At 40.8% G+C, this 23,421-nt stretch overlaps 1 long non-coding RNA gene across 2 annotated transcripts in view; it reads right to left on the bottom strand.

Annotated features, from left to right (window-relative positions):
* Positions 1-23,421, bottom strand: part of LOC143653473 (uncharacterized) — a 163,416-nt gene that overhangs the window by 36,965 nt on the left and 103,030 nt on the right. For both annotated transcript variants that reach the window (XR_013161304.1, XR_013161303.1), the window contains exon 5: positions 859-1,072. This is a non-coding gene — a long non-coding RNA (uncharacterized LOC143653473). The remainder of the gene's footprint in view (positions 1-858; positions 1,073-23,421) is intronic.

The following is a 23,421-nucleotide window of genomic DNA, read 5'->3' on the forward strand; positions in this document are numbered from 1 at the left end:
AAGACAGCCTGTCTCTTCTGAATTCTCCTTAAAAGGCTTCCAGTGATCAGATTAAGTATCACTCATTAAAGAAGACACTCCCCTTGGCTGATTACAAATGGAATCATCTGTGGGTGTAGTCAAGGTGATCGTTATTTAATTCTATGTAATGTCCTCATAGCAACAGACAGGCCAGCACTTCCCCAACCAGACAAACAGGTACCACCACCTGGTCAAGATGACACATGAACCTGACCATGACAGGCCACCCCTTGTAAAATTGGCAGTTATATGTATCACATTAAACCATACCTAATTTCTAAATAAAAAACAATAAAAGACACAGTTTTTCTTTCACCTAACAATACTCAATTGTCCTGCATATAACCGGAAGCACATTAAATCTTCCAAAAAACAGGGTGCAAGTCCTTGGGTAATATTCATTCTTAAACTTGACATCTTACAATTTAAATAGTACAAGATGAACAAAACAGCATTACAGCCCTCGATTCTATAACTGATCACGTGGTCAATAGTTCATATATTTGTCACTACCTTCTCCCTGTTGCAAGCTGCAACTCGAAGGTCCTGAAAGCAGGTTGCAAAAATCATAAAAGACAGAAAGACAGTATTTGTATTTTAAATGTGGAAGTTCAGGGGACAGACATGTAGCTGCAGCCACCACCTGTGGGCAAAGTCTGACCCCAAGTCTCTATTCTCACAAGCTCTTGTTGTTGGAACAGTGCAGCTAAATACAGATCAAAGCATAGCATAGATTTCAGAGCACAAAGCTTAAGGCATATCTTAGTTCTGCATCTAAAAACACTTTGAAATTCACAGGGGCTGTTTACGATGATTCCTCATGCTTAGAGAACCTACATTTCCCATCAGCTCAGTATGTGCTGACCCTGGAGGTGTCCCTCCTAGGACTGGTCTGGCGTCCCAAGACCTCTCGATTCCTGTGCGTCATGGAAAAGTCCTGTTCAGCTGAGCATGGTTCTCATCATTTCCCCCTTTTTGGTTTTGCAGAAAGTGGCTCGAGCTACTTCTTTCTGGAGCAGTTTTTGCAGTGTGCTTTGTCCACATCGGAGGACTATATATAAGCAAAATAAACACAGAATTAATAGTAGAAATAATCCCAAAATTGATCTTTCTACTCCTTTAATCCATGTCATAGGGTTAAGATTAGATAATCCATCAGCTATACCAGCCATGACTTCAGACCCAGAATAAGATCAAGGGGAGTTTTGCATTTGAAGGATGGCAGCTGCAATTTATTAATACCCACTGTTGGACTGGAATTTATGCGGCCTTGTAAATGTTTTTAACTTGTTCCCAAGAAACTTCAGATTGGTTATAAGCATATGGGGTTACACAAAAGGAACTATATTCCAGTTACACTGTAATTGTACTTGGCTTTTTAAAGTTCCTAATTGGTCTCCAAGTATTAATACAGCATTTTCTGTTATTCGATCATTAATTTCTTTATCTATTTTGTTCTGGGTTCCCCAGATACCACTAGCATTCCTATGCCAATTCTGTACAAATTCTGTTGTCTGTATGGTTTGGTGTAAGACTACTCCTGCTACTACTGTAGTAGTGGAAATAGCTTTAATGCCAATTATTGAAAAGATTAAGGAAGCCAAATATCTTCTTGCTCTTTTAGTGATTTTATGGAGTATCTGGAGAAGAGCACGTATATCTAGAGAAGATTCCCAAAGATGAGTTGGATGAACCAGTAACCATGTTCCAGGATGTCTTCTGAGAATAATAAAATGAGTACAGTTAATAGAAGAATTTAAACATGTATATAAAGAGTAATTAATACAAGAGAATTCTTGCAAGGAGTGATTGAAAATTATATTTCCAGCTCCAGTGATGTAAGGCTGTGGAACACAAGCCTGGATATGGAAAGAAAAGTTAGAATGAAAGTTTAATGTATAATTATTATGACAAGATAAGTTATTATCTTTGCAAGTATGAGTATAATTTCCACCCCAAATAACTATGGGCTTCAGACTAATAGCTAATTTCCAGATGGAAGTCTAATGGGGGCCTGAAGCAACAAAAGGTGAGGGAGCTACTAATCCCATCCCGTGCAAATGATAGAATGATTAGCTGATGTAGGAATATCTGTGGAGTAATTGTGAGAATGCAAATGCCATTGCAACCGCACATGTGGAGCACATGAAGAGAATCTGGTACAATTCTCGGCTGCCTACCCCTTTGGGGACCAGTCTGCAATAATTCCATAGGAACCATTAAGTAATACCACTCCAGTTGTTGCATGGCCATTCATCCAAAGAATTCGCTCTAAATTATGTTCCCAAATATGAGTAATTTGACAGGGTGGTATGGCATGGTGGTATGGCATGGGGTATAGACAAAGATGTAAGTAGTCGAGGAGTAGTTTAAACTAAGTCCTGAGAGAAGATGGAGTTGAGCTCTTTTGATATTTCCATGTTTTGGTAGGAAAGATAACCAGGCTTGATGTGCTAAGGAAAGACATGGGGAAGGATTATTAGCCTTTTCAAAGGAAAAACATAATGGAATTTGAGGAAACACTACAGAATTGAAGGTTAGTTGAAGACCTTCTTCTGCAGAAAAAAAGGCAACCGATTATTTTCAGGTCCTGGAATGTAAGATGTATCATTAACATATACTGGGGCAGGCACCTCACCCCAAGATACTGGCTGTAATAAAGGAGGATTCGGAATACAATCCCAATATGAATAACTTGTAGACGCTGTTCCGGGGATACCTACCACCACAGTTAAGAGAGCTACCATGGATAGGAGTAAATTAGCTGTGGTTTTGGTTATACCTCGCTGATCTAAATTCTTTTCAGCCTCACTTGTTAACTTCTTGATCTGGACTCACGTGGGTAGAGTTGTTAGTGTGGTGCTGTCAGTTTGATTTCTCATAGTTCCAATAGCTTTTTTGTATCCTGAGTTAGCATTAACACAAGCTAAAAGCTGAAAAAGAGTATCAAATGGCTTCAGGGTTATTAATTTGACGACGAATTGATTCCTGTAAACGGGCTATAAAGTCAGGATAAGGTTTCTTAGGTCCTTGTAAAACATTTTGAAGAGAGTGAAGTGCCAGTGCCCTTTCATTTTTCTCCCATGCATTTAAACAATTTTTGTGAACCTAATCGATAGCTTCATGTGTCATTTGTAACTGTCTTTCAATCCCAACCCAACCCTGCATTCCTAGTAATTGTTCTTTAGAAATAAGAATGTGCTCAGCGGTGTTCATAGCAGCTCTTGCTTCTGCTAATTCTGCCGATGAAGTCCTGAACTGTAAATATTCTCCTGAAGCCAATGTAATTTTTGCCAAATTATTCCAATGAGCAGGGGGTAATCGATTAGCTTCTGCTAATTCCTGAATCAGTCCACAGGTTTAGGGGGAATCAACTCCGTTTGTTTGAACTGCTTTTTAAACTTCAAGTTCCTAAAAGGAAACAGTTCGTGGGAGAATAAATAGAATCCATTAGGATTTTGGGGATCAACTCCTGGAGCCACGTGCTCCGTTACTGTGACAGGGAAGGCGATTAGAAACTGAAGACCCTCCAGATCTCCTTCTCGTCGTGCCTGTAAAATTTCTTTTTGTATAGTGGTTAATTAAGGTGTTGCAGTAACTGAAACAGATTGCGCCATTAAAAATATAATACGAGGCGCTGATAATGATAATGCAGGCGAGAGAAGCGGAGGTGGAGGGAGAGGAAAAGGGGGGTCCTCCTCTTAGGATAGCAAAGAAGCTGAGGGAGCTGCGTCCTTTGTTTGCTCCTCCTACCATTTAGCTTTAGGGTTTGTATTTCCCTCCTCCTCCTCGGATCCTTCATCCTCATTATCTGTCTGAAGAGGCTCTAGGACTGACTTTATAATTGCTCAAGTTGGTCATATGGTGATTCGTAAGGGAATGCCTTTTCCATATTGCTTTTTTAATTCTGCTCCTAAATGCTCCCAATCATGAAATTCCAGGCTGCCGGAAGTGGGAAACCAGGAGGAATGTTTTTCAATAACTTGTAATAATTCCAAAATTCTAGCCTCACTAGCTTTCGCCCCACCTGCCTTCAAAAGTTAGAATATTAAGCATTTATAAGGGTGATATTTTACAGTACTGTCCATATTTCTTATGGTAACCCGGCTTTAAAAATCCCTGACACACAATTCACAGGGCCCTGTGTACTTACCACCCTGGACTTTTCACCATTGCCGAAAAGAGTTTTCACTATTGTAACCCTCCACTCCGATCCTGCCAGCTATGCCAGTTGCTGCAAGACGCAACGCGAAGGCCCTGAAGGCGGGTCACCAAAAGCATAAAAGACACAAAGACACTATTTACTTTTTAAATGTGGGGGACCAGGGGACAGACTTGTGGCTGCAGCTATCACCAGAGGCCCAAGTCTGACCCCAAGTCTCTGTTCTCACAAGTTCTTGTTGTTGGAGCAGTGTAGCTAAATACAGATCGAAGCATAACATAGATTTCAGAGCACAAAACTTAAGGCATATATCTTAGTTCTGTATCTAGAAACATTTTAAATTCACGGGGTTGTTTACGATGATTCCTCATGCTTAGAGAGCCTACATTTCCCATCAGCTCAGCATGTGCTGACCCTGGAGGTGTCCCTCCTGGGGCTGGTCCAGCGTCCCAAGACCTCCCGATTCCTGTGCATTATGGAAAAATCCTGTTCAGCCGAGCATGGTTCTCATCATCTTCCACTACCCATTCCATGTTCCCTTTCCCCTCAGCAAGCACTTCAGCTGGCCATGGTTCTTTGCCTGGTGGGGTGACCCAAACCTTCATTCCTGAAGTTTCAGGGGCATTGAGTTTCCTGGATTGGGTTGTTGCAGTTTTCCATTGACGTTAATCATAGCACATGGCAGTACTAAAAGATGCCTAGGGGATCTCCTATATTCCAGGAAAACGTTTCTTTGCCTCCTTTCTGTAGTTGCAGTCCTATTTCCCCCTGATAGTCAAGGTCAATCACCCCAGCCAGTAATGTAATCCCCTTCTTGACTTGTTGACCCAGGAGCATAAGTAGCCCAAAGTGACCAGGTGGCAGTCTCAGATTCCAGTTCAATGGAATCATTGTTGTTTCTCCTGTGGAAACATGCCCCCTTTTGGAACTAAAATCTGTAGACCAACAAAGCTCAGGGTCACAGAGACAGGAAGCAAAAATTTTCCTAGTGGATCACTAGGGGTAATAGTGAGTGGCACCACTCCCATTTCCACCCCTTGATTCCTGGACCTATGGATCCTGGCTATGGGAGAAACAGCACCATACAGCGGACGCTGATTCAGAGCATACACAGCTTCCTGGAGAACATTACCCCAGCCTTTCAAGGTATTGCCACCTAGTTGGCACCGTAATTGAGTTTTCAAAAGGCCATTCCACTGTTCTATCAATCCAGCTGCTTCTGGATGATGGGGAACATGATAAGATCAGAGAATTCCATGAGCACGTGCCCATTCCTGCACTTTATTTGCTGAGAGGTGGGTTCCCTGATCAGAAGCAATGCTATGTGGAATACCAAGACGATGGATAAGGCATTCTGTAAGCCCATGGATGGTAGTTTTGGCAGAAGCATTGCGTGCAGGGAAAGCAAACCCATATCCAGAGTATGTGTCTATTCCAATTAGAACAAATCGCTGCCCCTTCCATGAAGGGAGTGGTCTAATGTAATCAACCTGCTACCATGTAGCTGCACCTCGGGGAATGTGCCATATCAGGGGCTGAGTGTGCGTCTCTGCTGCTGGCAGATTGGGCACTCAGAAGTGGCTCTAGCCAGGTCATTTTTGGTGAGTCGAAGTCCATGTTGCTGAGCCCACGCATAACCTCCATCCCTACTACCATGACCACTTTGTTTATGAGCCCATTGGACAATGACAGGAGTTGCTGAGGAAAGAGGCTTATTGATATCCACAGAACAGGTCATCTTCTGTACTTGATTATTAAAACCTTCCTTTGCTGAAGTTACCCTCTGGTGCGTATTCACCTGGGACACAAATATGTTCATGTTTTTAGCCCGCTCAGAAAGGGCTATCCACATACCTCTTCCCCAGAACTCTTTGTCACCAATTTGAAATTATGGTCTTTCCAAATTCCTGACCATCCTGCCAAACCATTGGCAACAGCCCATAAGTCAGTATACAAATGAACCTCTGGCGAGTTATCCTTCCAAGCAAAATGAACAGCCAGGTGCACTGCTAGTTCTGTCCACTGGAAGAATTTCCCCTCACCACTGTCTTTCTTTCTTTTTCTTTTTTTTTAATTGTCAGCTTCTTTTTTTTATTAATTAAAAAAAGAATTAACAAAACAATTAGAAATCATTCCATTCTACATGTACAATCACTAATTCTTAATAACATCACATAGTTGCATATTCATCATTTCTTAGTACATTTGTATCGATTTAGAAAAAGAAATAAAAAGACAACAGAATAAGAATTAAAACAATAATAGAAAGAAAAAAAAAACAAAAAACCTGTACCTCACATGCAGCTTCATTCAGTGTTTTAACATAATTGCATTACAATTGGGTAGTATTGTGCTGTCCATTTCTGAGTTTTTATATCCAGTCCCGTTGTACAGTCTGTATCCCTTCAGCTCCAATTACCCCTTCTCTTTTTTTTTTTTAATTAACGGAAAAAAAGAAATTAACCCAACATTAAGAAATCATACCGTTCTACATATGCATCCAGTAATTCTTAACATCATCACATAGATGCATGATCATCATTTCTTAGTACATTTGCATTGGTTTAGAAGAACTAGCAACATAACCGAAAAAGATATAGAATGTTAATATAGAGAAAAAAATAAAAGTAATAATAGTAAAATCAAAACAAAACAAAACAAAACAAAACAAAAACCTATAGCTCAGATGCAGCTTCATTCAGTGTTTTAACATGATTACTTTACAATTAGGTATTATTGTGCTGTCCATTTTTGAGTTTTTGTATCTAGTCCTGTTGCACAGTCTGTATGCCTTCAGCTTCAATTACCCATTGTCTTACCCTGTTTCTAACTCCTGCTGAACTCTGTTACCAATGACATATTTCAAGTTTATTCTCGAATGTCCGTTCACAGCAGTGGGACCATACAGTATTTGTCCTTTAGTTTTTGGCTGGATTCACTCAGCATAATATTCTCTAGGTCCATCCATGTTATTACATGGTTCATAAGTTTATCTTGTCTTAAAGCTGCATAATATTCCATCGTATGTATATACCACAGTTTGTTTAGCCACTCTTCTGTTGATGGAGATTTTGGCTGTTTCCATCTCTTTGCAATTGTAAATAATGCTGCTATAAACATTGGTGTGCAAATGTCCGTTTGTGTCTTTGCCCTTAAGTCCTTTGAGTAGATACCTAGCAATGGTATTGCTGGGTCGTATGGCAGTTCTATATTCAGCTTTTTGAGGAACCGCCAAACTGCCTTCCACAGTGGTTGCACCCTTTGACATTCCCACCAACAGTGGATAAGTGTGCCTCTTTCTCCGCATCCTCTCCAGCATTTGTCATTTTCTGTTTTGTTGATAATGGCCATTCTGGTGGGTGTGAGATGATATCTCATTGTGGTTTTGATTTGCATTTCTCTAATGGCCAGGGACATTGAGCATCTCTTCATGTGCCTCTTGGCCATCCGTATTTCCTCTTCTGAGAGGTGTCTGTTCAAGTCTTTTTCCCATTTTGTAATTGGGTTGGCTGTCTTTTTGTTGTTGAGATGAACAATCTCTTTATAAATTCTGGATACTAGACCTTTATCTGATATATCATTTCCAAATATTGTCTCCCATTGTGAAGGCTGTCTTTCTACTTTCTTGATGAAGTTCTTTGATGCACAAAAGTGTTTAATTTTGAGGAGTTCCCATTTATTTATTTCCTTCTTCAGTGCTCTTGCTTTAGGTTTAAGGTCCATAAAACCGCCTCCAGTTGTAAGATCCATAAGATATCTCCCAACATTTTCCTCTAACTGTTTTATGGTCTTAGACCTAATGTTTAGATCTTTGATCCATTTTGAGTTAACTTTTGTATAGGGTGTGAGAGATGGGTCTTCTTTCATTCTTTTGCATATGGATATCCAGTTCTCTAGGCACCATTTATTGAAGAGACTGCTCTGTCCCAGGTGAGTTGGCTTGACTGCCTTATCAAAGATCAAATGTCCATAGATGAGAGGGTCTATATCTGAGCACTCTATTCGATTCCATTGGTCGATATATCTGTCTTTATGCCAATACCATGCTGTTTTGACCACTGTGGCTTCATAATATGCCTTAAAGTCAGGCAGCGCGAGACCTCCAGCTTTGTTTTTTTTCCTCAAGATGTTTTTAGCAATTCGGGGCACCCTGCCCTTCCAGATAAATTTGCTTATTGGTTTTTCTATTTCTGAAATATAAGTTGTTGGGATTTTGATTGGTATTGCATTGAATCTGTAAATCAATTTAGGTAGGAATGACATCTTAACTATATTTAGTCTTCCAATCCATGAACACGGTATGCCCTTCCATCTATTTAGGTCTTCTGTGATTTCTTTTAGCAGTTTTTTGTAGTTTTCTTTATATAGGTTTTTTGTCTCTTTAGTTAAATTTATTCCTAGGTATTTTATTCTTTTAGTTGCAATTGTAAATGGGATTCGTTTCTTGATTTCCCCCTCAGCTTGTTCATTACTAGTGTATAGAAATGCTACAGATTTTTGAATGTTGATCTTGTAGCCTGCTACTTTGCTGTACTCATTTATTAGCTCTAGTAGTTTTGTTGTGGATTTTTCCGGGTTTTCGACGTATAGTATCATATCGTCTGCAAACAGTGATAGTTTTACTTCTTCCTTTCCAATTTTGATGCCTTGTATTTCTTTTTCTTGTCTAATTGCTCTGGCTAGAACCTCCAACACAATGTTGAATAATAGTGGTGATAGTGGACATCCTTGTCTTGTTCCTGATCTTAGGGGGAAAGTTTTCAATTTTTCCCCATTGAGGATGATATTAGCTGTGGGTTTTTCATATATTCCCTCTATCATTTTAAGGAAGTTCCCTTGTATTCCTATCTTTTGAAGTGTTTTCAACAGGAAAGGATGTTGAATCTTGTCAAATGCCTTCTCTGCATCAATTGAGATGATCATGTGATTTTTCTGCTTTGATTTGTTGATATGGTGTATTACATTAATTGATTTTCTTATGTTGAACCATCCTTGCATACCTGGGATGAATCCTACTTGGTCATGATGTATAATTCTTTTAATGTGCTGTTGGATACGATTTGCTAGAATTTTATTGAGGATTTTTGCATCTGTATTCATTAGAGAGATTGGTCTGTAGTTTTCTTTTTTTGTAATATCTTTGCCTGGTTTTGGTATGAGGGTGATGTTGGCTTCATAGAATGAATTAGGTAGTTTTCCCTCCACTTCGATTTTTTTGAAGAGTTTGAAGAGAATTGGTACTAATTCTTTCTGGAACGTTTGGTAGAATTCACATGTGAAGCCATCTGGTCCTGGACTTTTCTTTTTAGGAAGCTTTTGAATGACTAATTCAATTTCTTTACTTGTGATTGGTTTGTTGAGGTCATCTATGTCTTCTTGAGTCAAAGTTGGTTGTTCATGTCTTTCCAGGAACCCGTCCATTTCCTCTAAATTGTTGTATTTATTAGCGTAAAGTTGTTCATAGTATCCTGTTATTACCTCCTTTATTTCTGTGAGGTCAGTAGTTATGTCTCCTCTTCCATTTCTGATCTTATTTATTTGCATCCTCTCTCTTCTTCTTTTTGTCAATCTTGATAAGGGCCCATCAATCTTATTGATTTTCTCATAGAACCAACTTCTGGCCTTATTGATATTCTCTATTGTTTTCATGTTTTCAATTTCATTTATTTGTGCTCTAATCTTTGTTATTTCTTTCCTTTTGCTTGCTTTGGGGTTAGCTTGCTGTTCTTTCTCCAGTTCTTCCAAATGGATAGTTAATTCCTGAATTTTTGCCTTTTCTTCTTTTCTGATATAGGCATTTAGAGCAATAAATTTCCCTCTTAGCACTGCCTTTGCTGCGTCCCATAAGTTTTGATATGTTGTGTTTTCATTTTCATTCGCCTCGAGGTATTTGCTAATTTCCCTTGCAATTTCTTCTTTGACCCAGTCGTTGTTTAGGAGTGTGTTGTTGAGCCTCCACGTATTTGTGAATTTTCTGGCACTCTGCCTATTATTGATTTCCAACATCATTCCTTTATGGTCCGAGAAAGTGTTGTGTAAGATTTCAATCTTTTTAAATTTGTTAAGACTTGCTTTGTGACCCAGCATATGGTCTATCTTTGAGAATGATCCATGAGCACTTGAGAAAAAGGTGTATCCTGCTGTTGTGGGGTGTAATGTCCTATAAATGTCTATTAAGTCTAGTTCATTTATAGTAATATTCAGATTCTCTATTTCTTTGTTGATCCTCTGTCTAGATGTTCTGTCCCTTGATGAGAGTGGTGAGTTGAAGTCTCCAACTATTATGGTATATGAGTCTATTTCCCTTTTCAATGTTTGCAGTATATTCCTCACGTATTTTGGGGCATTCTGATTCGGTGCGTAAATATTTATGATTTTTATGTCTTCTTGTTTAATTGTTCCTTTTATTAGTATATAGTGTCCTTCTTTGTCTCTTTTAACTGTTTTACATTTGAAGTCTAATTTGTTGGATATTAGTATAGCCACTCCTGCTCTTTTCTGGTTGTTATTTGCATGAAATATCTTTTCCCAACCTTTCACTTTCAACCTATGTTTATCTTTGGGTCTAAGATGTGTTTCCTGTAGACAGCATATAGAAGGATCCTGTTTTTTAATCCATTCTGCCAATCTATGTCTTTTGATTGGGGAATTCAGTCCATTGACATTTAGTGTTATTACTGTTTGGATAATATTTTCCTCTACCATTTTGCCTTTTGTATTATATATATCATATCTGATTTTCCTTCTTTCTACACTCTTTTCCATATCTCTCTCTTCTGTCTTTTTGTATCTGACTCTAGTGCTCCCTTTAGTATTTCTTGCAGAGCTGGTCTCTTGGTCACAAATTCTTTCAGTGACTTTTTGTCTGAGAATGTTTTAATTTCTCCCTCATTTTTGAAGGATAATTTTGCTGGATATAGGAGTCTTGGTTGGCAGTTTTTCTCTTTTAGTATTTTAAATATATCATCCCACTGTCTTCTAGCTTCCATGGTTTCTGCTGAGAAATCTACACAAAATCTTATTGGGTTTCCCTTGTATGTGACGGATTGTTTTTCTCTTGCTGCTTTCAAGATCTTCTCTTTCTCTTTGACCTCTGACATTCTAACTAGTAAGTGTCTTGGAGAACGCCTATTTGGGTCTAATCTCTTTGGGGTGCGCTGCACTTCTTGGATCTGTAATTTTAGGTCTTTCATAAGAGTTGGGAAATTTTCAGTGATAATTTCTTCCATTAGTTTTTCTCCTCCTTTTCCCTTCTCTTCTCCTTCTGGGACACCCACAACACGTATATTTGTGCGGTTCATATTGTCCTTGAGTTCCCTGATACCCTGTTCAAATTTTTCCATTCTTTTCCCTATAGTTTCTGTTTCTTTTTGGAATTCAGATGTTCCATCCTCCAAATCACTAATTCTATCTTCTTTCTCTTTAAATCTATCATTGTAGGTATCCATTGTTTTTCCATCTTTTCTACTTTATCCTTCACTTCCATAAGCTCTGTGATTTGTTTTTTCAGTTTTTCTATTTCTTCTTTATGTTCAGCCCATGTCCTCTTCATGTCCTCCCTCAATTTATCGATTTCATTTTTGAAGAGGTTTTCCATTTCTGTTCGTATATTCAGCATTAGTTGTCTCAGCTCTTGTGTCTCATTTGAGCTATTGGTTTGTTCCTTTGACTGAGCCATATTCTCAATCTTTTGAGCGTGGACAGTTATCTTCTGCTGCTGGCGTCTGGGCATTTATTCAGATTTCTCTTGGTGTTGGACCCAGCAAGGTTGTAATATTTTTCTGTGAAATCTCTGGGTTCTGTTTTCCTTATCCTGCCCAGTAGGTGGCGCTCGTGGCACCCGTTTGTCTGCGGGTCCCACCAGTAAAAGGTGCTGTGGGACCTTAAACTTTGGAAAACTCTCGCCGTCCTGGGGGTTCGCTGGCCGAAACGGCTTGAGCAGGCCCGGGGTCCGAACGCAGGGAGGGTTGCTGGTCGCCGCAGCCAGGGAAAGAGCCCGTCCGAATTTCCTAGTCAGCCCTGGGCAACAAGCGTGGCAGGAGGGCGCCAGCGGCAGCGGCCCGCCCGAGAGAGTGCACGTTCCCCGGGAGTCACGGGTTTGGAAGGGGCCTCCCCCACCCGTCACCGTTCTCCGCGGCCTGGGGGTTTCCGATCCAATTCTCTCAGTTGGTCCGGGGGCTGCGCGTGGTGTGGGCGCCAGCCGTCTTTGTTTCAGGGGACCGCCTCTCCAATTCTCCCAGCCGGCCCGGGAAGGGGGAAGGGAGTAACTCCGGCCGCTTGCCACCCCGCCCGGTAAGGCCCGCGCGCCTCGGCGATCTCACCCGAGCTGCTTCTCTCAGCCAGCCAGCCGTTCCAGGATGGGGTACGCTGTCTTTTTTATCTCTGTTGTGGCTTTGGGCGCTTTCTGTATCGTTTCTACTCCCCTAGTAGGTGTCCTGGAGAAGAAACTAAGATCCGCGCGTCTTACTAAGCCGCCATCTTCCAGGAAGTCATCTATGTCTTCTTGAGTCAAAGTTGGTTGTTCATGTCTTTCCAGGAACCCGTCCATTTCCTCTAAATTGTTGTATTTATTAGCGTAAAGTTGTTCATAGTATCCTGTTATTACCTCCTTTATTTCTGTGAGGTCAGTAGTTATGTCTCCTCTTCCATTTCTGATCTTATTTATTTGCATCCTCTCTCTTCTTCTTTTTGTCAATCTTGATAAGGGCCCACCAATCTTATTGATTTTCTCATAGAACCAACTTCTGGTCTTATTGATTTTCTCTGTTGTTTTCATGTTTTCAATTTCATTTATTTCTGCTCTGATCTTTGTTATTTCTTTCCTTTTGCTTGCTTTGGGATTAGTTTGCTGTTCTTTCTCCAGTTCTTCCAGGTGAACAGTTAATTCCTGCATTTTTGCCTTTTCTTCTTTTCTGATATAGGCATTTAGGGCAATAAATTTCCCTCTTAGCACTGCTTTTGCTGCATCCCATAAGTTTTGATATGTTGTGTTTTCATTTTCATTTGCCTCGAGGTATTTACTAATTTCTCTTGCAATTTCTTCTTTGACCCACTCGTTGTTTAAGAGTGTGTTGTTGAGCCTCCACGTATTTGTGAATTTTCTGGCATTCCACCTATTATTGATTTCCAACTTCATTCCTTTATGATCCGAGAAAGTGTTGTGTATGATTTCAATCTTTTTAAATTTGTTAAGACTTGCTTTGTGACCCAGCATATGGTCTATCTTTGAGAATGATCCATGAGCACTTGAGAAAAAGGTGTATCCTGCTGTTGTGGGGTGTAATGTCCTATAAATGTCTGTTAAGTCTAGCTCCTTTATAGTAATATTCAGATTCTCTATTTCTTTATTGATCCTCTGTCTAGATGTTCTGTCCATTGATGAGAGTGGGGAATTGAAGTCTCCAACTATTATGGTATTTGTGTCTATTTCCCTTTTCAGTGTTTGCAGTGTATTCCTCATGTATTTTGGGGCATTCTGGTTCGGTGCATAAATATTTATGATTTTTATGTCTTCTTGTTTAATTGTTCCTTTTATTAGTATATAGTGTCCTTCTTTGTCTCTTTTAACTGTTTTACATTTGAAGTCTAACTTGTTGGATATTAGTTTTCTGGTTGTTATTTGCATGAAATATCTTTTCCCAACCTTTCACTTTCAACCTATGTTTATCTTTGGGTCTAAGATGTGTTTCCTGTAGACAGCATATAGAAGGATCCTGCTTTTTAATCCATTCTGCCATTCTATGTCTTTTGTTTGGGGAATTCAGTCCATTAACATTTAGTGTTATTACTGTTTGGATAATATTTTCCTCTACCATTTTGCCTTTTGTATTATATATATCATATCTGACTTTCCTTCTTTCTACACTCTTCTCCATACCTCTCTCTTCTGTCTTTTCGGTTCTGACTCTAGTGCTCCCTTTAGTATTTCTTGCAGAGCTGGTCTCTTGGTCACAAATTCTCTCAGTGACTTTTTGTCTGAGAATGTTTTAATTTCTCCCTCATTTTTGAAGGACAATTTTGCTGGATATAGAAGTCTTGGTTGGCAGTTTTTCTCTTTTAGTAATTTAAATATATCATCCCACTCTCTTCTAGCCTCCATGGTTTCTGCTGAGAAATCTACACATAGTCTTATTGGGTTTCCCTTCTATGTGATGGATTGTTTTTCTCTTGCTGCTTTCAAGATCCTCTCTTTCTCTTTGACCTCTGACATTCTAACTAGTAAGTGTCTTGGAGAACGCCTATTTGCGTCTAATCTCTTTGGGGTGTGCTGCACTTCTTGGATCTGTAATTTTAGGTCTTTCATAAGAGTTGGGAAATTTTCAGTGAAAATTTCTTCCATTAGTTTTTCTCCTCCTTTTCCCTTCTCTTCTCCTTCTGGGACACCCACAACACGTATATTTGTGCACTTCATATTGTCCTTGAGTTCCCTGATACCCTGTTCAAATTTTTCCATTCTTTTCCCAATAGTTTCTGTTTGTTTTTGGAATTCAGATGTTCCATCCTCCAAATCACTAATTCTATCTTCTGTCTCTTTGAATCTATCATTGTAGGTATCTATTGTTTTTTCTATCTTTTCTACTTTGTCCTTCACTTCCATAAGTTCCGTGATTTTTTTTTCAGTTTTTCTATTTCTTCTTTATGTTCAGCCCATGTCTTCTTCATGTCCTCCCTCAATTTATCGATTTCATTTTTGAAGAGGTTTTCCATTTCTGTTCGTATATTCAGCATTAGTTGTCTCAGCTCCTGTATCTCATTTGAACTATTGGTTTGTTCCTTTGACTGGGCCATATTTTCAATTATTTGAGCGTGATCTGTTAACTTCTGTTGGCATCTGCGCATTTAGACAGATTTCCCTGGGTATTGGATCCAAAAGTTTGGAAGATTTTTCTGTGAAATCTCTGGGTTCTGTTTTTCTTATCCTGCCCAGTAGGTGGCGCTCGTGGCACACGTTTGTCTGCGGGTCCCACCAGTTAAAGGTGCTGTGGGAGCTTTAACTTTGGAAAACTCTCGCCGTCCGGGAGGTTCGCTAGCCGAAGCGGCTTGAGCCGGCCCGGGGTCCGAACGCGGGGAGGGTTGCTGGCTGCCGCAGCCCGGGAAAGCGCCCATCCGAATTTCCTAGTTGGCCCAGGGCGACAAGCGTGGCGGGAGGGCGCCAGCGACAGAGGCCCGCCCGGGAGAGTGCACGTTCCCGGGGAGTCACGGGTTTGGAAGGGGCCTCCCCCACCCATCACCGTTCTCCGCGGCCTGGGGATTTCCGATCCAATTCTCTCAGTTGGCCCGGGGGGCCGCGCGTGGTGTGGGTGCCAGCCACTGCGGTTTCAGGGGACTGTCTCTCCAATTCTCCCAGCTGGCCGGGGAAGGGGCAAGGGAGTGTCTCCGGCCGCTTGCCTCCCCACCCGGTGAAGCCCGCGCGCCTCGGCGTTCTCACCCGAGCGGCTTCTCTCAGCCAGCCAGCCATTCCAGGATGGGGTACGCTGTCTTTTTTATCTCTGTTGTGGCTTTGGGAGCTGTTCTGTGTCGTTTCTACTCCCCTAGTAGCTGTCCTGGAGAAGAAACTACGATCCATGCGTCTTACTAAGCTGCCATCTTCTCCGGAAACCACTGTCTTTCAAGGACACCCCAGAAAGGGGTTCTAGTGCTGCAACTGTCCACTTTTGGGTGATACCTACATATCGTGCTGAACCGTCTGTAAACCAGGTCCAAGTTTTCTCTTCCTCAGTCAATTCACTGTAAGGAACTCTCCGTAGCTATGGTCTGGGAAAGAAAAGTTAATGTAGCAGGAGTAGAGACCATAGGCCACTCCTTCATATAATTTATTTGTGCCTTCAGGATGTACTCTGGCTCTATCTCATATATACGATTTCCATTTTATGATAGAGTGCTGCTGCACATGCCCAACTTTATGGCTTGGTGGGTCAGACAACACCTAGCTCATGATAGGCAGCTCAGATTTCATGGTAACTTGGTGGCCCAAAGTTAAGCATTTGGTCTCTACTAAAGACCAGTAGTGATCAAAATGTTTCTCAAAAGGAGAGCAGTTATCTGCAGCAGATAGCAAGGCTTTGCTCCAAAATCCTAAGGGTCTGCATTTTGATTCTCCTATAGGGGCCTGCCAAAGGCTTCAAACGATGTCTCTATTTGCCACTAACATTTCTAGTACCATTGATCTGCTGGATTATATGGTCCATGTGGCAGAGCAGCTTGTACAGCACCCTGGACCTATTACAGAGCCTCCTCTTGTTCAGGTCCCCACTCAAAATTAGCAGTTTTTCTGGTCACTCAATAAATGGGCCAGAGTAGCACACCCAAATGAGGAATATGTTGTTGCCAAAATCCAAAGAAATCAACTAGGTGTTGTGCTTCTTTTTTGTTTCTAGGAAGAGTGAGATGCAGCAACTTATCCTTCACCTTAGAAGAGTTATCTTGACATGCCTCACACCACTGGACACCTAGAAATTTCACTGAGGTGGAAAGCCACTGTATTTTTGTTGGATTTATCTCCCATCCTCTGACATGCAAATATCTTACCACTAAGTCTAGAGTAGTTACCTCCTCTTGCTCACTAGGTCCAATCAATGTGACATCATCAATATAATGGACCAGTGTGATATCTTATGGGAGGGAGAAATGATCAAGTTCCCTGCAGACAACATTATGACATAGGGTTGGAGAGTTTATATACCCCTGAGGTAAGGGCAGTGAAAGCACATTGCTGACCATGCCAGCTGAAAGCAAACTGTTTCTGGTAGTCCTTACAAAAAGCTGTTGAGAAAAAAAGCATTTGCCAGATCAATAGCTACATATCAGGTACCAGGGGATGTATTGATTTGCTCAAGCAATGATACCACATCTGGAAGAGCAGCTGCAATTGAAGTTATCACTGGTTGAGCTTATGATAATCCACTGTTATCCTCCAAGACCCATCTGTTTTCTGCAAAGGCCAAAGAGGAGAGTTGAATGGGGATGTGGTGGGAATCACCACCCCTGCATCCTTTAAGTCCTTAAGAGTGGCAGTAATCTCTGCAATCCCTCCAGGAATCCAGTATTGCTTCTGATTTACTATTTTACTAGGTAGGGTCAGTTCTAATGGCTCCCACTTGGCTTTTCCCTCCATAATAGACCTCGCTGCATGAGTTAGAGAGCGAATGTAGGGATTCTGCCAGTTGCTCAGTATGTATATTCCAATTATGCATTCTAGAACAGGGAAATAACTACAGAATGGGTCCAGGGGCCCACTGGACCTATGGTGAGACAGACCTGAACTAAAACTCCATTGATCACCTGACCACCATAAACTCCCTCTCTGATGGACCAGAGTGATGTTTTCAGTCCCCTAGAATTAATGTCACTTCTGAACCCATGTCTAATAATCCCCCAAATATTGGAACATTTCCGTTTCCCCAATGCACAGTTACCCTGTGTTCTAGTTTGCTAGCTGCCAGAATGCAATCTACCAGAAATTAAATGGCTTTTAACATTGGGAATTTAATTTACAGTTCTAAGGCTGACAAAATGTCCCAGTTATACCAAGTCTATAGAAATGTCCAATCAAAGGCATCCAGGGAAAGATACCTTGGTTCAAGAAGGCTGATGAAGTTAAGGATTTCTCTCAGGTGAGAAGGCACATGGTGAACACCGTCAGAGTTTCTCTCTCATCTGGAAGGGCACATGGCAAACATGGCATCCCCTGCTAGCTTCTTCTCCTGGCTTCTTGTTTCATGAAGCTCCCTGTGAGGCATTTTCCTTCTTCATCTCCAAGGTTGCTGGCTGGTGGACTCTGCTTCTCATGGCTACGTCATTCTGTTCAACTGTCTCTGAATCTCTCATTCTCCAAAATGTTTCCTCTTTTATAGGACTCCAATAAACCAATCAAGACCTACCCAAATGGGTGGAGACATGTCATCACCTAATCCAGTTTCACAACCACTCTTGACTAAATCACATCTCCAGGGAGATGATCTGATTACAGTTTAAAACATACAGTATTGAATAGGGATTATTCTACCTTTATGCAATGGGATTTTGATTAAAACATGGCTTTTCTAGGGGACATACATCCTTTTGAACCAGCACACCCTGGTAAAAGGCTATTGGTCTCCTTGGGTAAGGTTTGGAGGAAGATTAACAGCATAAATTTGTGGCAGTGTAACAGGGACCTGGCCTCTCCTTCATTCAAAGGGCTCTGGGTCTGTAAACTGTCTCAAGTCTGGAAACTGATTAAGGGGCGATGACTCTGTGTTTTGCAATTCAAGTTAGACTTCTGTTCTCTTGACTTAGGACTGTTTTGTTTATATATTTCAAACAAGAATTTAGTAGACTACCTATCTATTATATTTCTAGGTACCCCATGATTTACTAGCCTATGCCACAAGTCTCTGTGAGTCAGATTATTTTGACTCCTGCTTTGAGTTTGCTATCTGTTATAATACCCACATCCACCCTGTTTTGTGACTAAGTGCTGCCACCTGGCTTCTGCCAACTCAGGATCCAGTCATCCCCATTGTGTTTAAGGATCACAGCTGTTTCCACAGTAATATCTTACCAACAGGGAAGTGCAACTACAGAGCTCTTCAGGGATAATGGCACTAGTCTCACAAATTTATTTCTCACTGTTGTGGTAAAAGGTGCATCCTCCAGACATTCCTGGGGTGTAAGAGCAGGCTTTGCATAATAAATCCACTCTAATATTTCAATCTCTTTAAACCATTGGATCCCTTATCTACATTATACCACGCAGTTCTGGCATTTCAACCTCAGGTAATCATGTCCACCTTTTGATTCATGTTTCAGCCAACCATCCAAACACACTGTGAATGCCTTTTCTAACCCCTTCAGCTATAACATTGAATGCAGCATCTCTGTTTAGTGAGCCCATATCAATAAATTCATCATGATCCAGCTTTATATTGCAAATGCAATCAGCCGCAGATGCAGCCAATGTTATCATGAATTAAGTCCATGAAATGTCCTCATAGCTGAAGACAGGCCAGTGCTTGCCCAACCAGAGAACTGGATACAACCACCTGGTCAAGTTGACACATGAACCTGACCATAACAACATCCTAACTAGAAATAAGTAATATTTTCATAATAATGCAATAACAAATTAATTAAAATTATGAGGTAATTATTTTTTAAATATTGGGATTGTCAAATGTGCAGTGCACATGCCACAAGGAAGTCAATCTATTGAGTATTAATTGGGAAAGGTAAAATTTTAAATGAATGCATGTGATAAATTTTGGGATATACACAAGAATTGTTAAAATAGTTTGAAACTGTACTATCTGGGAAGTATGGCTGAAAATGTGGAGAAACAGCCCAGATTCACCTTTTTCATTCTAAGCTTACCTGTATTACTCTGTATTTTCAATTAAGAGCATCTTATTTTGAGCCTATTCCAAGAGTTGGGAAAGATTTTGGGAATCTGGGGTCTTGGCACCAAGATCAGGTTACCTGAATTACTACAATGTAGGCAAAGATCCTGAGATAAACTTTATTGATGATGTCTTGTTTGGATACGAACTGAATGAGGCAGTGGAAGAATTTTCATTGTGCCTCACAGCATTTAAGCTTGGTGAAAGGGAACACTGGAATAATTCTGAACTAGTACTGCTCATTCTTGAATGTTCATATACATTATACTCCAAAAGAACTGTGTGAGTTCTAGAGCTGCAATAGATAGGCAGTCTACTAAATTCTTGTCTGAACTGCATAAGTAAGAAAGAGTTCTAGGTCAAGTGAACAGAAGTCTGACTTGAATTACAAAAACAAAGAGGCATGCCCCTTATTCAATTTCCAGACCCAGAATTCCTTGAATGAGGGGGAGGTCAGGTCCCTCTGGGGGAGGACATGCAGCAGTGCTACAAATTTATACTGTTAATCTTCCTCCAAGTCCTCCCCAAGGAGACCTACAACATTTTACCAGGAAAACTGTACATTGGGAAAAAGGAAATGATCAGATATTTTGGGGATTATTAAACACTGGTTCAGAACAGACATTAATTCTAGGGGTTCCAAATCATCAGTCTGGTCCACAAGTCAGAGTGGGGGCTTATGGACATCAGATGATTGATGGAGTTTTAGCTCAGACCCATCTCACACTGGGTCCAGTGGGTCCAGTGGGTCCCTGGACTAATTCTGTTGTCATTTCCCAAGTTCCAGACTGCATGATTGAAATAGACATACTGAACAACTGGTCAAATCCCCATATTGGCTCTCTGATTCATGGTGTGTTGGCTATTATTGTAGGAAAGGCTGTGTGAAAATTACTAGACTTACCCCTACCTAACAAAATAGTAAATCAGAAGCAATACTCGCTTCCTGGAGGGATTGTAGAGATTAATGCCACTCTTTAGAACTTGAAGGATGCAGGGGTGGTGATTCCCACCACATCACCATTGAAACTCACCTATTTGGCCTGTGCAGAAAACAGACTGAATTTGGAGGATGACAATGGATTATCATAACCTCAACTAGTTGGTGACTCCAATTGCAGCTGCTGTTCTGGATGTGGTATCATTGCTTGAGCAAATCATCATATCGCTGGTACCCGGTATGCAGCTATTGATCTGGCACATGCTTTTTTCTCAATAGCTGAATGTAAGGACCATCAGAAGCAGTTTGCTTTCAGCTGGCTAGGTCAGCAATATACTTTCATTTCAGGGGTATATCAACACTCCAGCCCTATGTTATTAAGTTGTCTGCAGAGAACTTGATCATTTCTCCCTCCCACAAGATATCACATTTGTCCATTATTTTGATGATATAATATTGATTGGACCTAGTGAGCAAGAAGTAGCAAGTACTTTAGACTTATGGTAAGGCGTTTGCATTTTAGAGGATCAGAAGTAAATCCAACAAAAACACAGGGGCCATCCACCTCAGTAAAATATCTGGGTGTCTTGTGGTGTGCAGCATGTTGAGATATCTTTTCTAAGGTGAAGGATAAGTTGCTGCATCTGGCTCCTCCTACAACCAAAACAAGGCAAAATACCTCACTATTCTCTTTGGATTTGGGGGACAACATATTCCTCATTTGGGTGTGCTACTCTGGCCCATTTATCAAGTGACCAGAAAAGCAGATAATTTTGAATGGGGACCTGAACAAGCGGAGGCTCTGGAACAGATCCAGGCTGCTGTACACACTGCTCTACTTGTTCCATAGGATCCAGCAAATTCAATGGTGATGGAAGTGTCATTGGCAAATAGAGATGCTTTCGGGAGCCTTTAGCAAGCCACTTTAGGAGAATCACAATGCAGACCCTTAGGATTTTGGAGCAAAGCTTTACCGTCTGCTGCAGATAACTATTCTCCTTTTGAGAGGTAGCTTTTGGTCTGCTACTGGGCCTTAGTAAAGACTGAACACCTGATCATGGCCCACCAAGTTACCATGAGATCTAAGTTGCCTGTCATGAGATAGGTATTGTCTATCCCACCAAGCTGGGCATGTGCAGCAACACTCCATCACAAAATGGAAATGGTATAAATGTGAGAGGGCCAGAGCAAGTTCTGAAGGCACAATAATCTACATGAGGAAGTGACCCAAATTCCCATGGTCTGCACTCCTGCCACATCACTTTCTCATTCCCAGACCAGAGATACGGACTGTTGGGGAGTTCCCTATAGTGAATTGACTGAGGAAGAGAAATCTCAGGCCTGGTTTACAGATAGTTCTACATGATATGCAGGTACCCCCAAATGTGGACAGCAGCAGCTCTGTAACTCCTTTCTGGAATGTCCCTGAAAGAAAGTTGTGAGGAAAAATTTTTCCAGTGGGCAGAACTTCAAGCAGTGCACCTAGTTGTTCATTTCACTTGGAAGGAGAACTTGTCAGAGGTGCATGTGTATGCTGACTCATGGGCTGTTGCTAATGGTTTGGCTGAATAGTGAGGGATGTGGAAAGAGCATGACTGGAAAATTGGTGAAAAAGAGATCTGGGGAAGAGGTATGTGGGTAAATGCTTCTGATCGGGCTAAAAAAAATGAAGATCTTTGCGTCCCATGTGAATGCACACCACAGGATGATTTCAGCAGAGGAAGTTTTTTTGCGCGTGCTATATGGTGGGGTCACATTTCATTCTTTTTCCCTGTGAATATCCCATTATTGTGGCACCATTTGTCAAATTTTGTTCATTTTTTTTCTTGACATACAATCATTCTTGATATACGAATATTCTTGACATGATTACAATCAATGGCTCACAATATCATCACACAGTTGTGTAGTCTCACCATGATCATTTTTTTGAACATTTGCATCTCTCCAGCAAAAAAAAGAAAAAAGAATAAAAACTCACACATGAGATACCCCTTAACACTCCCTTTCATTGATGACTAGTATTTCAATCTACTCAATTTATTTTAACCACTGTTCTCCATATTATTTTTTATCTATATATTTTTACTTATATATTTGTTCATACCATAGGTAAAAGGAGCATCAGGTACAAAGTTTTCACAATCACACAGTCACATTGCAAAAGCTATATCATTATACGATCAACTTCATGAAACATGATTACTAGAGCACAGCGCTACAGTTTCAGGCACTTCCCTCTAGCCACTCCAATACACCATAAACTAAAAAGGGAATATCTATATTATGTATAAGAATAACCTCCAGGATAATCTCTCTGTTTGAAATCTCTCAGCCACTTACATTTTATTTTGTCTCATTTGTTTCTTTTCCCTTTAGGTCAAGAAGGTTTTCTCAATCTCTTGATGCCAAGTCCCAGCTCAAAGATTTCTGCCACACATTGTCAGGGAGGTTTACACCCCTGGGAGTCATGCATGTTCCATGTAGAGAGGAGGAAGGCAGCAAGTTCACTTGCTGTGTTGGCTGACAGAGATAGAGGCCAAATCTCTGAGCAGAAAAAGAGATTTTCTGGCGGTGATTCTTAGGCTTAATTTTAAGTAGGCTTAGCCTATCCTTTTCAGGGATAAGTTTCATAGGAATAACCACCAAGATTGAGGGTTCAGTCTATTGATTTGGTTGTCCTCACTGCTTGTGAGAATATCAGGAATTCTCAGCAGAGGAAGGTTTTAATAATCAAGTGGATAAGATGACCCATCCTGTGGATATAAATCAGCCTATTTCTGCAGCAATTCCTGTCATTGCCCAATGGGCTCATGAACAAAGTGGTCATGGTGGTAGGGATAGAGGTTATGCATGGGCTCAGCAACATGGACTTCCACTCACCAGGACTGACTTGCCTATGGCCACCACTTGGTGCCCAA

The sequence above is a fragment of the Tamandua tetradactyla genome, chromosome 13 (assembly GCF_023851605.1).
Source record: "Tamandua tetradactyla isolate mTamTet1 chromosome 13, mTamTet1.pri, whole genome shotgun sequence".
In the NCBI taxonomy this organism is placed as follows: Eukaryota; Metazoa; Chordata; class Mammalia; order Pilosa; family Myrmecophagidae; genus Tamandua; species Tamandua tetradactyla.